Source organism: Rhopalosiphum padi, chromosome 2 (genome assembly GCF_020882245.1).
Source record: "Rhopalosiphum padi isolate XX-2018 chromosome 2, ASM2088224v1, whole genome shotgun sequence".
Lineage (NCBI taxonomy): Eukaryota > Metazoa > Arthropoda > Insecta > Hemiptera > Aphididae > Rhopalosiphum > Rhopalosiphum padi.
The window spans coordinates 67,551,316-67,563,724 of NC_083598.1; the positions used below are offsets into that span (position 1 = coordinate 67,551,316).

A 12,409-nucleotide genomic window follows, 5' to 3' on the forward strand; every position below is an offset into this window, starting at 1 on the left:
ATCTTAAATTATATAGGTATGTCTTTAATAAATAGACAGCGTCTCTTTCGACGTTAAGTACCTGTAGCCAGATTGTTGAAAAACAGTCTTGCGAACAACATGCTCGTCGTTCTTTGCCAATTTTTCACCCAATTAGAGAAAACATTTTCCGTGACTATTATAATAATATATCGTCCAATATAATATATTTGGGGGCTCATCTCCCTTCTCCCCCTCTCCGTCACTATAGTCGCGCGTATACACTGACATGTATTATCTGCTTTTAGGTTTGGTGTAATAATAATATTATTATTACGCATAGTCATTATTATTATTATTATTATTATTTATCACGATCACGACCGACAACGGCGGACGAGTTACGCAGCAGCGGCGGCGGCGGCGGCGGCGTCGTCGTCGTCGCCGCCGTCGGTTCGCGTGGCCATGCGCGCCGAAACGTCCGCCGGCCGCATCCTGCGCGCCCGAAACAGTCACGTGTGTATCGCCGCAAAGGATGTGGTGTCCTGCCACAGCCACAGCCACAGCCACAGCCGCCGCCTCCCGCTGCCACCGTCACTAACGCTACCGCTAACGTCGCGTCACCGCCACCGCCACGGCCACCGCAGCTGCTGCCGCCGACGCCGTTTTTCTATTGTTATCAATCGACGACAACGCACCGACTGCGGCGCACCGGTATAGGTGCAGTGGTGGTGGTCGTCGTCCGTCGTCGCCGGCCGCGCGTTCATAAAACGCGACCACGCTGCCACCGCCGCACACGCGTCGTGTTGGCCACGAGAAACGTGTCGACACCGCTGCCGTTGCCGTCGTCGTCCGATGTCCGATTTCGACGCGTCGCACATACGATCACACAGGTATAATATACCTTATATACAGCATTGGCGTAATTCCATTGAATTTCAGTAGGCGCAAAACCTTTACCGCTGTCCAAATATCACGTGAGACAAAATTAAGTCGCGTTCAAAACGACCACGTGCTTTGCTCGCATGCAATTTTTTTTTTCATTTCACATCAGTTTCAAAATTTGCTCAACGTAAACTATATATTTCTTTTTTTAAACAATTCGATATAAATGAATATTCTATATTGTAGGAACACGATGTTGATATGAAAATAAAAAATAAATATAACCATATAAATAATGTATTATTCAAATTTCATGTTAAAGGTATTTACGTGTATAAGTAACGTCCAAAATCCACGTCACAGTCATTGAACTAGTCCGCGACGGCTTTTTCTCTGCGAATGAGATAATTTTTTTCGATTTGTTATAGAGTTAAGAGTTATCGACAAGAGGTTTCTGTCCCATTGTGGTTCAAAGGTCTTAGGCATAACAAGGCAAAAACATCAAAACAATAGTTTTACAATACCTATGATGCAGTTTATTGTGTAATACACGATATATTTTACCGTAAAAGATTAAAATGAAAACGGAGAAAAATATAGATTTTACTTGGTTAAAGAGAAGTTATTTAATTTTTTTTTTAATTACCATATGGGTCACAAATATTATACAGTGAACGTGAAACTTTTAATTTTTTTTTGTAAAATAAAAACAATAAACATTCCTACAACGTTCTCTTTTTTTGTGAATCGTAGGTAGGTAGGTAATGGTGTAGAACTGTAGACAGTTACTCGTTTGTACTAATAACTAAATGATCAAATCAAGGAATATTGATTAGCTCATTTGTATTTAAAATCATTGTACATTTATTCAGTGTTTCAAAATAATAATTAATTATAATTAGTTATTACTACAGTTGTATAGGCATATACAGACATGATTTTTACATGACATTATTTTTTTAACTAGATACCTGAAAAAACCTTCTTGTTACAATGGATTTTTTAATTGGTTAAGTTGAAAAAGTTTAAAAAAAATTATCGTTGTAGTTATTTAATGTCCACCTTTTTCTATCTGAATAGGTGCAACAGACGATAAAACAGATAAACTTATTTTTATTGTACTAGGCGCCGGTCAGATATTTTATTTATTAAAAATGTTTTGGTCCGGTATATCGTATATCCTATGTACAAAATGTGAGTATGATTATTAATATTATGAACCAAATCTCCTTTTATAGTTACGTAAATGCATGGTTAAAAATCAAATGTTAATACAAACAGTTGCCAATAAAAAAAAAATCAAGTTAATAAACACAATTGTTGAGTATGAAAAAGATATCTAAACCTAAGACATAGAAACACAAATTATTCAATCATTTTGTCTGTGTCTATTATGGTATATTTCAACTTTCAAGTATTAGTAATAATGTAGCCAGGAAATTAAAAATACATTTTTACCCAATTTATAATTTTCTAATAAATTATGAAATAGCAATTAACTACAAAAAATGTATAAATATAGGTATAGATTATATGCAATATAACGGTACAATGTATAAGAATTTTTTTCCTGTATATCATGTTAGAAGTGACCGTTTCTGTAACTCCTTGAACACTAAAAATTTACGTAAGACATGTGTTGAAGTTCTAGAAAAAACAAAACGAGTTGTTAAAGGTATTTATCGTGGGGGAAAGAAAACCAAAATGTAGCTCAACGTAGAAAATAAGTTTTCCCCTATCCACCCAATCATATATGTATATTATTATACAGTATATGTTAAGTTGTAAATAATATGTTATAGAATTGAGTACATTTATTAGGTATAGTTTCTAACAAAGTCAATTAGTAATGTACGAATTTACTAAAAATATAATTGAAGTAAGCACATTTCTCATAAAGATTACAATTATTATATTATATTGATTTATTAAACTATACGGTTGAATCTTTTTTCTATACGGAAATGTTTTTAGTATCATTGTGAAATGATAAAGATCGATAAATTTAAAGAGATAATCGATACTTTTTTATTTTATTTTATTCTATGTAACGTCCTAAATTATAAGAATATTCATCTGTTGGTATTAGAAAAAAAAAAAAAAAAACAATTTTTATCTAATGGTATAACAAAATTATATGTTATTATAATGTCATAAATAATTACATTTTGTGTTATTTATTAATATAATAAAATCAACTTGCCACTAAAACGGTTCAGCTTAAGCTAAACTGTCATCTAAAATGTGTAAGCATTTAAACAATAAATTAATTTTAGCCAAATGGAGATTTTTCATTTATAGAGTTAACATAATATAATTCTGTGATATAGAATTAAGTTCATTTTTATCCCTTATAAGTTAAATTCAATGTGATAATATTGCATTTTATATTCTTATTACCACTACTCCCTACTATACATAATTATAAAGATTTAACAAGGATCACATGTGATTTAAGTATTAGTAAAAATTGAATACGTATTTTTAGTAAAAATATTTTTGATCCAATAGTTGTAATAATAATAGTATTTTTTATTTTGTTATTGAATATATCAGTTTTTAATAATGGTAAAATTACGTTCAATATTGAAATTTTATAGTTAATAAAGAACACGCGTAAATATACAAAATATGATAATTACATAGTTCCATACTATTTCAAAAAAACAAGTTACACAAATTTAATTTAATAATTATATGCAAAACAGATAGTTATTTTAAACTATTATTTGAGTAGGAAAAGTATTTATAAGTAGCCAAAAATAGGATAAATGTTAATATTTATTCTGTAGATAAAAATCACATTAGTAGCAGCATAGTTCAAGTATAATATCTTGTTTGCATATATTTGTTTAAAATTTGACTTATTTACATTTTTAATATTTTTATTGAATTAAAAAAATCCAATTATTTAGACCATGGATATTTGAGTTCTCGCCAAAAATATTTTATCAAAAAATATTTATGAAAATTTGATGAAATTTAAAACTTTATTTTTATCTTAAAACGTTTATACGAAAGTAAAAATAATGTAATTTATATTTAAAAATGCATTCATATATTATTCTTATATTAATTCAAATATGTATAACTACCCACTAACTATAGGGATATAATATATTTTATATAAATTTTAAAATTATTTGTATATAGTTAATTGTTACACATATTTGAAAATTAGATTAGTTCATTATATTTGCATACTACCAGTATATTATTGTGTTTTCAATATTACTTTTGTACGTATTATGAAAATAATTGTGCTTAAACTTTTTTGTAAAAAGCTAATGTTAGTCTAAATGTTTAATATGACAATACATAGATCGAATGAGCATTTAAATTTTAAATTCATCTGAGCAGTTTTAATTTTAATATATTATCGAATATTTTTAAATGTATCTTTTTAATAAATAATAATCACAATATAATATTACTGTTTACTTTTGAGTATTGTTTATTTTGATGTCCATAATTTATCTACTTTTATATTAAATTTAATATACAAATTTATGGGACGTTTAGCATTATCTGTGTAGGGTTAATGAATAATTTTGCAACATCTTGTAAGATATAAACTTCTGATATTATTGTAATAAGATGATGAATGTAATTTCAGTTGTTTCTGTAATAACTACAAATGCGGCGATTTGAATAGGCAATTCAAAAGACAATGTAGTAAATGATAACAATATGAACTTTTTATAGATTATATTATTTTGTTTGTTTATTTTTCAAAACATAAAATGCTTTTTGAAATTGTTTAAATTATTATTTTAATATACACACAAGCTGCCACGCAAGATTTGAACTTTCAAGTTATTAAGACTGAAAATCTCATAACGTCGGTATAACAAATACATTTGAACATTTTCTATTAAATAAACTGTATAATATAATAAATAAAAATTCTACTGATTATTCGATTAGATTTAATTATTATTGTAACGAAGTATTATGTACATTTTTAATTTATTAAGAAGAAATTATATTATTTAATTATTAATATTTAGTTAAAAGTAAAACCTATAAAAAAACCATGGAACTCACTCTGCTGTATGTTTGGTATCGAGTGTACTTCGTTATTGAGTAGGTCAGTATTATAATTTATAACGGACGCATTTTATTTTAATAATATATTAAGTATTTTGTATAAAAACTTTATCTGAATGGAAGTGATCTGACAGTCTATATTTTTAGATATATATATATATTTTTTTTTTACGTATACTGTTGATTGTATAATTACAACAAAATAAAAATTTAAAATGTCTATAAATAGCTAAAAATAAATTAAATTATTTTAATAGTTATACGATGTTAAAAAAATTGCTATAAATATTTGATAAATATTTATGTGTCATAGTCATTTGTATTTCAGCTACAACAAAAATTATGATATCGATATTTCAACTATTGTTGTGGCATAAATTAAAATTAAAATTCCTATTATTTTTATATTTTCTGATTCTTAGGATAATTACGAGAAATATTTTGCTTTAACCCCCCCCCCCCCCTTGCTCGTTCTCTCTAAGAATATTGGTTTGATAAATTTTTCTTAAAGAAATAATTTTCGAACTTGAAAACTGAAGCATTTTTATTGTTTAAAATGTGATGATAGGCGCACACTAACAAGCAATAATAATATAACATATATAATTGAAAAATAAATATATTAATCACGACTTTGCTCAGAATCTAAAATAGTAATAATTGTAATTTAAAATTTACTATTATTTAATATTTTTAAAGAAGAAAATCTTCTATACTGTTATTTCTTTTTATTTTATTCCTACTTGAAGACTTTTTTTTTGATTTTTATCAATAGCTAGGGCATATTATAAAGCGAGCGTTGAGCCAATATACTAAAGCTCAAAGTTATCCTTTTTTTTTTGTTAAAGAAAACTGTTTTAAAATTGTTTATAAAGGGTGAACGCACTTTTATGATTTGAATACTTTTATTGACAATATGGTCTCTTTACAGGCCACAGTAATAATAATATATTGCTGCCCCTATTCAGTATTTGCTACGAAAAACTAATAAAACTCTATGTACAATGTGTACATGAAAACATAATTTTGGTAAATATTTTTTCGGTTGTAGTATTTGATTTCAAATCTCAAACTATACTGAAACCATGGAATTGAAGATTTTATAATTTAACTTGTTAACATTTGCATGATACGTGGCTCATCTATATTTGTTGTTGTTATTATTATTATTATTAATATAACTTGGGTATTAAAAATACATTCGTAATAAAATTATAATATTTAACATTCTGTAATATGATTTTTATCGGTAAATAAAAGTTTTTATATAACAGAGATGATTGAAATAAATAAACGAATATTATTAAAAATAAATATTTTTTTCACCAGTATTGAATATAATAAGTAATTCATAGTTCGTTTAGTATTGTTTACTTTGTTTGAGATAGTAATTTATTCTAATTAAAATTTAAAGTTTAATGTATAACATACTTGTCGGAATAGAAACTATGATTAGGCAGGTACTTGATGAAATTTGAAGTTTGATCTGAATTTATATAATGAATAATATTGTTTTCTAAGCTTTAACTTGTTTTTTCAACGAGATAAATTACCTTAGTTTTGAATTCTAAATATATACAATTTTGGTTTTGGTAAAATTATCAAGATTGAAGAATACAAGCTTTACTGAACCAGAGCCTACTAACTTACTCTTGGGACATCCACTAAAAATCCCACGAGACAAGCATTATTTAAGATATTTATTTTTCCTTTAAGTTTATGGGCTTTTAGTTTACACAACTATAGTCCACAAGTTGCCACACGCAGTATAAAATCAATATCTCCCATCAAACTAATATTGTTTTGGTTATAAATATAGATTAATTTTAGGTGGTAATCACCCGTTGAGCTAATGATACACTAACTAGTATACATAGTAAATTAATTAATACCTCTAAAGCGAACAAACAATATATACCTTAGCTAATGATTAATGCTTACAGGGTAAGGTCGTCGAAAGAATCAACGAAATAAATGACTTAGATATTAAAATGACTCATACTAAAGCTCACCAAAAATGTATGTACGTTGATTGTTGTTCATGTATTCTTATAATATGAGGTATCATGTATTCGTGTACAGTGTACATTATGTCTGTGATATTAAGTTACGTAGAAGAATTTATGTAAGTTCGTCCGGTGTGAAATTATTCTAGTGAAGTATACTGTGTATTATTTTTAATACAATTACAACACTAACAATATTAATTCATGGAGCATGTCAGGCAAAATCAATATCGATTGAATAAAATTAAAAATGTTTCAGTTATTATATTATAATAATATGTTTATAAATTAAAGCTAGAATAATTCCATTGATAAATATTGACTTTATGATTAGGAATTTGTTGGGGACATGAAAGAATAAAGAATAATATAATTATTCAAACGTTTATAAAAAAGAATGATTCTAATATTTAAGTGGGAAAATAATTTATTTTTTATCGCCTTAGCTACTTGAGTATACATCTAATTATCTTATGCAAACAATACTATCATACCGATTATAGCTTTTCGTAACAAAATTAATTGAAATTTTGAGATGAAATATATTATCAAACAATTCTTTTTGTACTTTTTACGTGTACCGTATAGCTTTGTACATTTTTAACTATGCTATATACCGTGTAGTTCAGTGACGGTTTTACGTATTTTTTTTTATTCACCTTTAAGCTATATCTATGTATAAAGGTATATATATATATATATATATATATATATTATAAAAAGCTATAGTATTGAGTTTCGTTTTATACCCGTTAGATAGACTCGTGGATAAACGAATAGAAGAGGTCACATCGTTTTTTATTTTATTTTTAGTTTTTAAAGGACCGCACGTCAGTTAAACTTTTATTCCATTCTATTTACAAGATAAAAGTATTTTATTACATTATAACATAGAAATGCATAGCTTCCCGCACCTTTATAGGTGGGCACCTTTAGTCATTGTTGAGAAAAAGATCTATACGATCTCTTGCAATAATAATATAATGCTTACGTCGCTTCGTGTAAAGACATGAATAAAACCATTAATCTAAACACCCATCTTACACATTGCAGACTATTACATTTCTTTGTATGTTTTTTGTTTACGGTAAAGCAAAGTATTTGAATTTTAGGTCATATAATAAGTATAAAATATAAATGTTAATCAATTTGTCACAGTATTGACTAAAATAAACTCTGTGAATGAAATTGGGATTTACAAATAAATAATGAAGTTATAAAATGAAATAAATTTATCAAAACAAATGTCACTTATTTGTATATTCTTTCTATGCATCATAAATAGATTAAAATATATTTTTTCTGATGAATGATCATTGTGTTTGGAATAATTTTCAGTACGAATATTGTCATTTTATTATTAAAAATATGGTAAATAGGTATTACCTACGTGTCAAACATTTTATTTAGTCTCATCGGTAATTCATATTTTTACAACTTTGGTGAGCAACTACGAATGACTGCAGTCATTTCCGTTCTAAACTATATTATATTTTACAGTATGATATGACTGATATTATTAAGTGTATAAGGGTATAGGCACACATTTTTTATACAACTCTAAGGAGTATATTATATTAGCCATTACCTAGTATTTAACAGTTGACTAGAATTAAATATAAATATCATAAATAAAAACTGATACATTTTTCTACGGTAGGTTGTGATTATAATATCTCATTATTGAATGGATCGCTGTAATGAATGTGTTAAACGTAAATTCAATGATAAATCATTGTAAACGACAAACGATTTTTATCGTTGACGTGGTGTTAAGTTAACGGTTTTTTTTTCACCTGGTTGGTTTTAGGAAATATACAGGATTTAATATGTGAATCAGAAATTACCAGAACCGAATGAATATGTATTTAATTGGAGAATAGGAAAAATAAAGTAGAATTGATAAGATTTAAGAAAATACCTATGTATGATTTATCACACCGATTTAAAATATTGAAATTTAATTTACTTGGAATTTTCGTAGATATTTATAACTGAAATATGTTTAGAAAAACTGTTTTGAGTGTGTTGTTATAATATAATATAAAAGTAATAATTATTTTCAATATAATTTTAAGCTTGTGTGATTTATAATATGAATACAATTGTGTAATTTAATGTTTAAAAGCTATTATATAATAATGTCATAAATTCAAAAAATTCTAATGTACTTTGAGAAAAAAAAATGTATTACTATAATATTTAATACAATCGTATATTATTATATAATATCATTTTTCATGAGCATAAAAATTGAAATGAAACTTGGCATGACTTGGAGTTTCACATTAGTTTAAAATTAAAAAACTTTGTTGTATAGTTGCCTTTTTTAATTATAAAATTCCAATTTTTTTATTATTAAACAATTGATAGTATCTTTGTCGTTATATATGGTTATTCGTAAGCTTTATCTTCGTAAAAATATTATGTTTTTAATATAACAAAATAAACTCTTACCACATTTCTCACACGATTTAAGTCTTAGTCTTAAAGTGTTATACAAATTAATGAATAATAAAACTGAACAGAAGGTATCCCTAACGGTTTTTTCTCATTATAAAAATGCTTTGTGAAAACGAATTTATTTTTCTCATTCCTATTTGATTAGAAATGTGCATTAAATAAATTTTTTTGTAAAGCTCTAGATATTTTAATGGGATTACTTTTAAATTATTCAAATAATGGCTTATGGAATAAGTGCTGCAAATTACCTTTTACTTATATATATAAATAATTTTCTTATATGACCTATTATTGTTATATTGTGTAACTTATTTTACATACATTTATATAAAATAAAAATTATATATTAATAATATTATGTAATTAAACAATTTGTTTTAACGTAATTGAAAAAATAAAAATAGTTCTTTAAAAAATTGTGTTTGTTTTTCACATAAATTTAAAAGAATCACAAATAATAAAAATTGTGTATTATAAATATTATTTATCCAACAATGATCAAGGTTGAAGTTTAAGATAGAAAAGAAAATTCAGCTGTGTTGAAATCGCAAAGATTCAAAATAATGTCATGTACCTTCCATAAATCATGAGGTATTATAGTTTGATCGTCCGTGAGTCAAATAATTAATGAATAAATGCAAATAATAATAATAATAATAATAATAAAAAGACATAATTATACACTGCAATGTATTTTAATTTACTAATGCAATAATATGCACTTCTGATATTTATTCATTTAATTCATAGGAATGGTGACTAGAATAATACAAAAGTATAATAATGTAGAATAGTTTCAATGAATTCTGTTCACTGTGATTGGATTTTTGAAATACCATCGTAATTTGGTATCTATGCTGTAGAATATAATTTAAATATATTTTAGTATATAATGCGTGTCGTAGTGATGTCAAATTTCAGAAATAATTTCTTAGAACTAATTTCCGAAATGTAATAATTTTTAAATGAAACCGATACATGTATACTTACGATGAAACAATTTTTAAACATTTTCCGAATTTAAAAATATAATATTTAATAGAATGCGAGCATACGGCACAATGGTAAAACGTATATAATGCTCTATATGTGTGATGTATTTAATTATATTTGTATTGAATATTTTAGAAAAATATTTTCAAATATAAATCTCCTACGCGCTATAATATAACGTCACTACATAATAATATTGTACAATTTATATGTTTGCCCATAGCCAACTATACAGGCAGCGACTAAAACGTGTCTTGGATATACGCGACCCCTCGTGGGAATCACTATACCATCATAGTATTTTTCCTCGCCATATAGCATGTACCCTTTAAGCCAAACAGATAAAGCTCAGCGATAAATTATCCGCACATGCAGTCCGTTGTTGTAAAGTGAAAGAAAAATGACCCCGAATCACGCCAACGAGCTCAGTAGAGATGTGCGAAACGAATGTGTTGTATTTAAAGTACCTATATATATTATTAGAAGCTACCTATATAACATTTAGATGGCTAATATTTATTTTTGGCCAGTGTTTATATGTGTTAAAAAATACATTTTGATTTTTGGTAGTATATTGTGTTTTGCTCTGGCCGAATTTGTTGACATTATTTCCACTAATTTGCAAAGAAGATACGAATATAAAATTATTTTTGAAGTATACGAAGTAATTATCTCTTGTTTGCCCCAAAACAATTTTTTTTTTACCGAATATAGTGATTATTTTAAGGTTTCTAATAAATACTGTAATTTACCTAATTGGGATTTAAAATTATTCCTACAGTAACTACTATTATAAATACGACCTTCTCCATATTATTATATTTAAAGAATGTGAATATTAACAGTTTTATGATTCTATAATTAAATAATAAAATATAACTCGACATTCAGCATTTAAAATAGAAATTAGTTTTGGTGGTTTGCACGATAACCTAAAAAATTTTTTAGATCGTTCTAAAAATAACGTCATAACAAAAAATCCTACATACATGTATAATATATATATATATCTACTTTTTACATTTATTTCTGACGGGTTATATTCTTTATTATTAATAATTCGTTGATTATAAATGTTTAACACGAAGTAACCTACGATACCTATATTAATCGTCAAAAGAGTATTATTATGTTTCATGTGCGAATTGATATCCGTTAGTATATGATGTGTACATTTTAAATTATGACGTTAAAATATTTAATTAAAATAAATCTTCAAATTATAAAGTATTTTGAAAATTTAAATTAGAGGTGGTTAAAATAAACGATTGCTACTAATATATAAACATATATCGTCATAACTGTTAAATAATATTTAAAATAATTTTACTATGCGTTTCGTAGAATAATTTTCAGTATAAATTAAAAATAGTGATTTATATTTATAAATTAAGCACTTATAAGTACTTTCATTCATTGAATTCAACAAAGTATTTCAGGGCGCACATACAAAATTCATTTAAATATAAGGTAAAAATAATAATAATAATAATAATAAAAATTATTATTTATTAGACAATTTTTATAATTTTACGAATTCTTATTTATTAAGTTCTCGGAGATAATTTCGAAAGATTTCGGTTGTCAGTTTTATTTATCTTATTATTGTATCTTTATACGAATAAACGTGTGTTGAGCGTCTTGTAATAGAAAATTAATTTTATTTATACTTTTTTTCTTTCCATTTTGATTTATGCATCCAACTTTAGCTATATATTATACAATATAGTGTTTATTGGATAATATTTCCATTACATTTAATATTAATAATAATATTGTCATTGGCAATGCACTGTATTATGTACCTAATAACTCAGTTTTTTTTTTTTGGACGTGTTTTATCTTTATTTTCTGTAGACCGTATTTTGCTATTGTATATGTTTAAGGGATCATTTATTCCATTAACAAGCATTTGGTGTTTATTTGCATAAGTAGTCAATTTATTGATTACGATTGGAAACGTAATTTATAATTTAGAAATATATTAACCCGTTTTCTAGATTCAATTTGTAGACCAAATTACCAATGAACTTCAAACGTAAAATATACGACCC

At 26.1% G+C, this 12,409-nt stretch overlaps 1 protein-coding gene across 1 annotated transcript in view; it reads left to right on the plus strand.

The window, feature by feature from the left end:
- Positions 1–447: 447 nt before the first annotated feature.
- The window catches only part of LOC132920618 (uncharacterized), a 122,624-nt gene continuing 110,662 nt past the window's right edge, over positions 448–12,409 (plus strand). The window contains exon 1 of the mRNA XM_060983123.1: positions 448–851. The gene's annotated coding sequence lies outside the window, so the exon portion shown is untranslated. The remainder of the gene's footprint in view (positions 852–12,409) is intronic.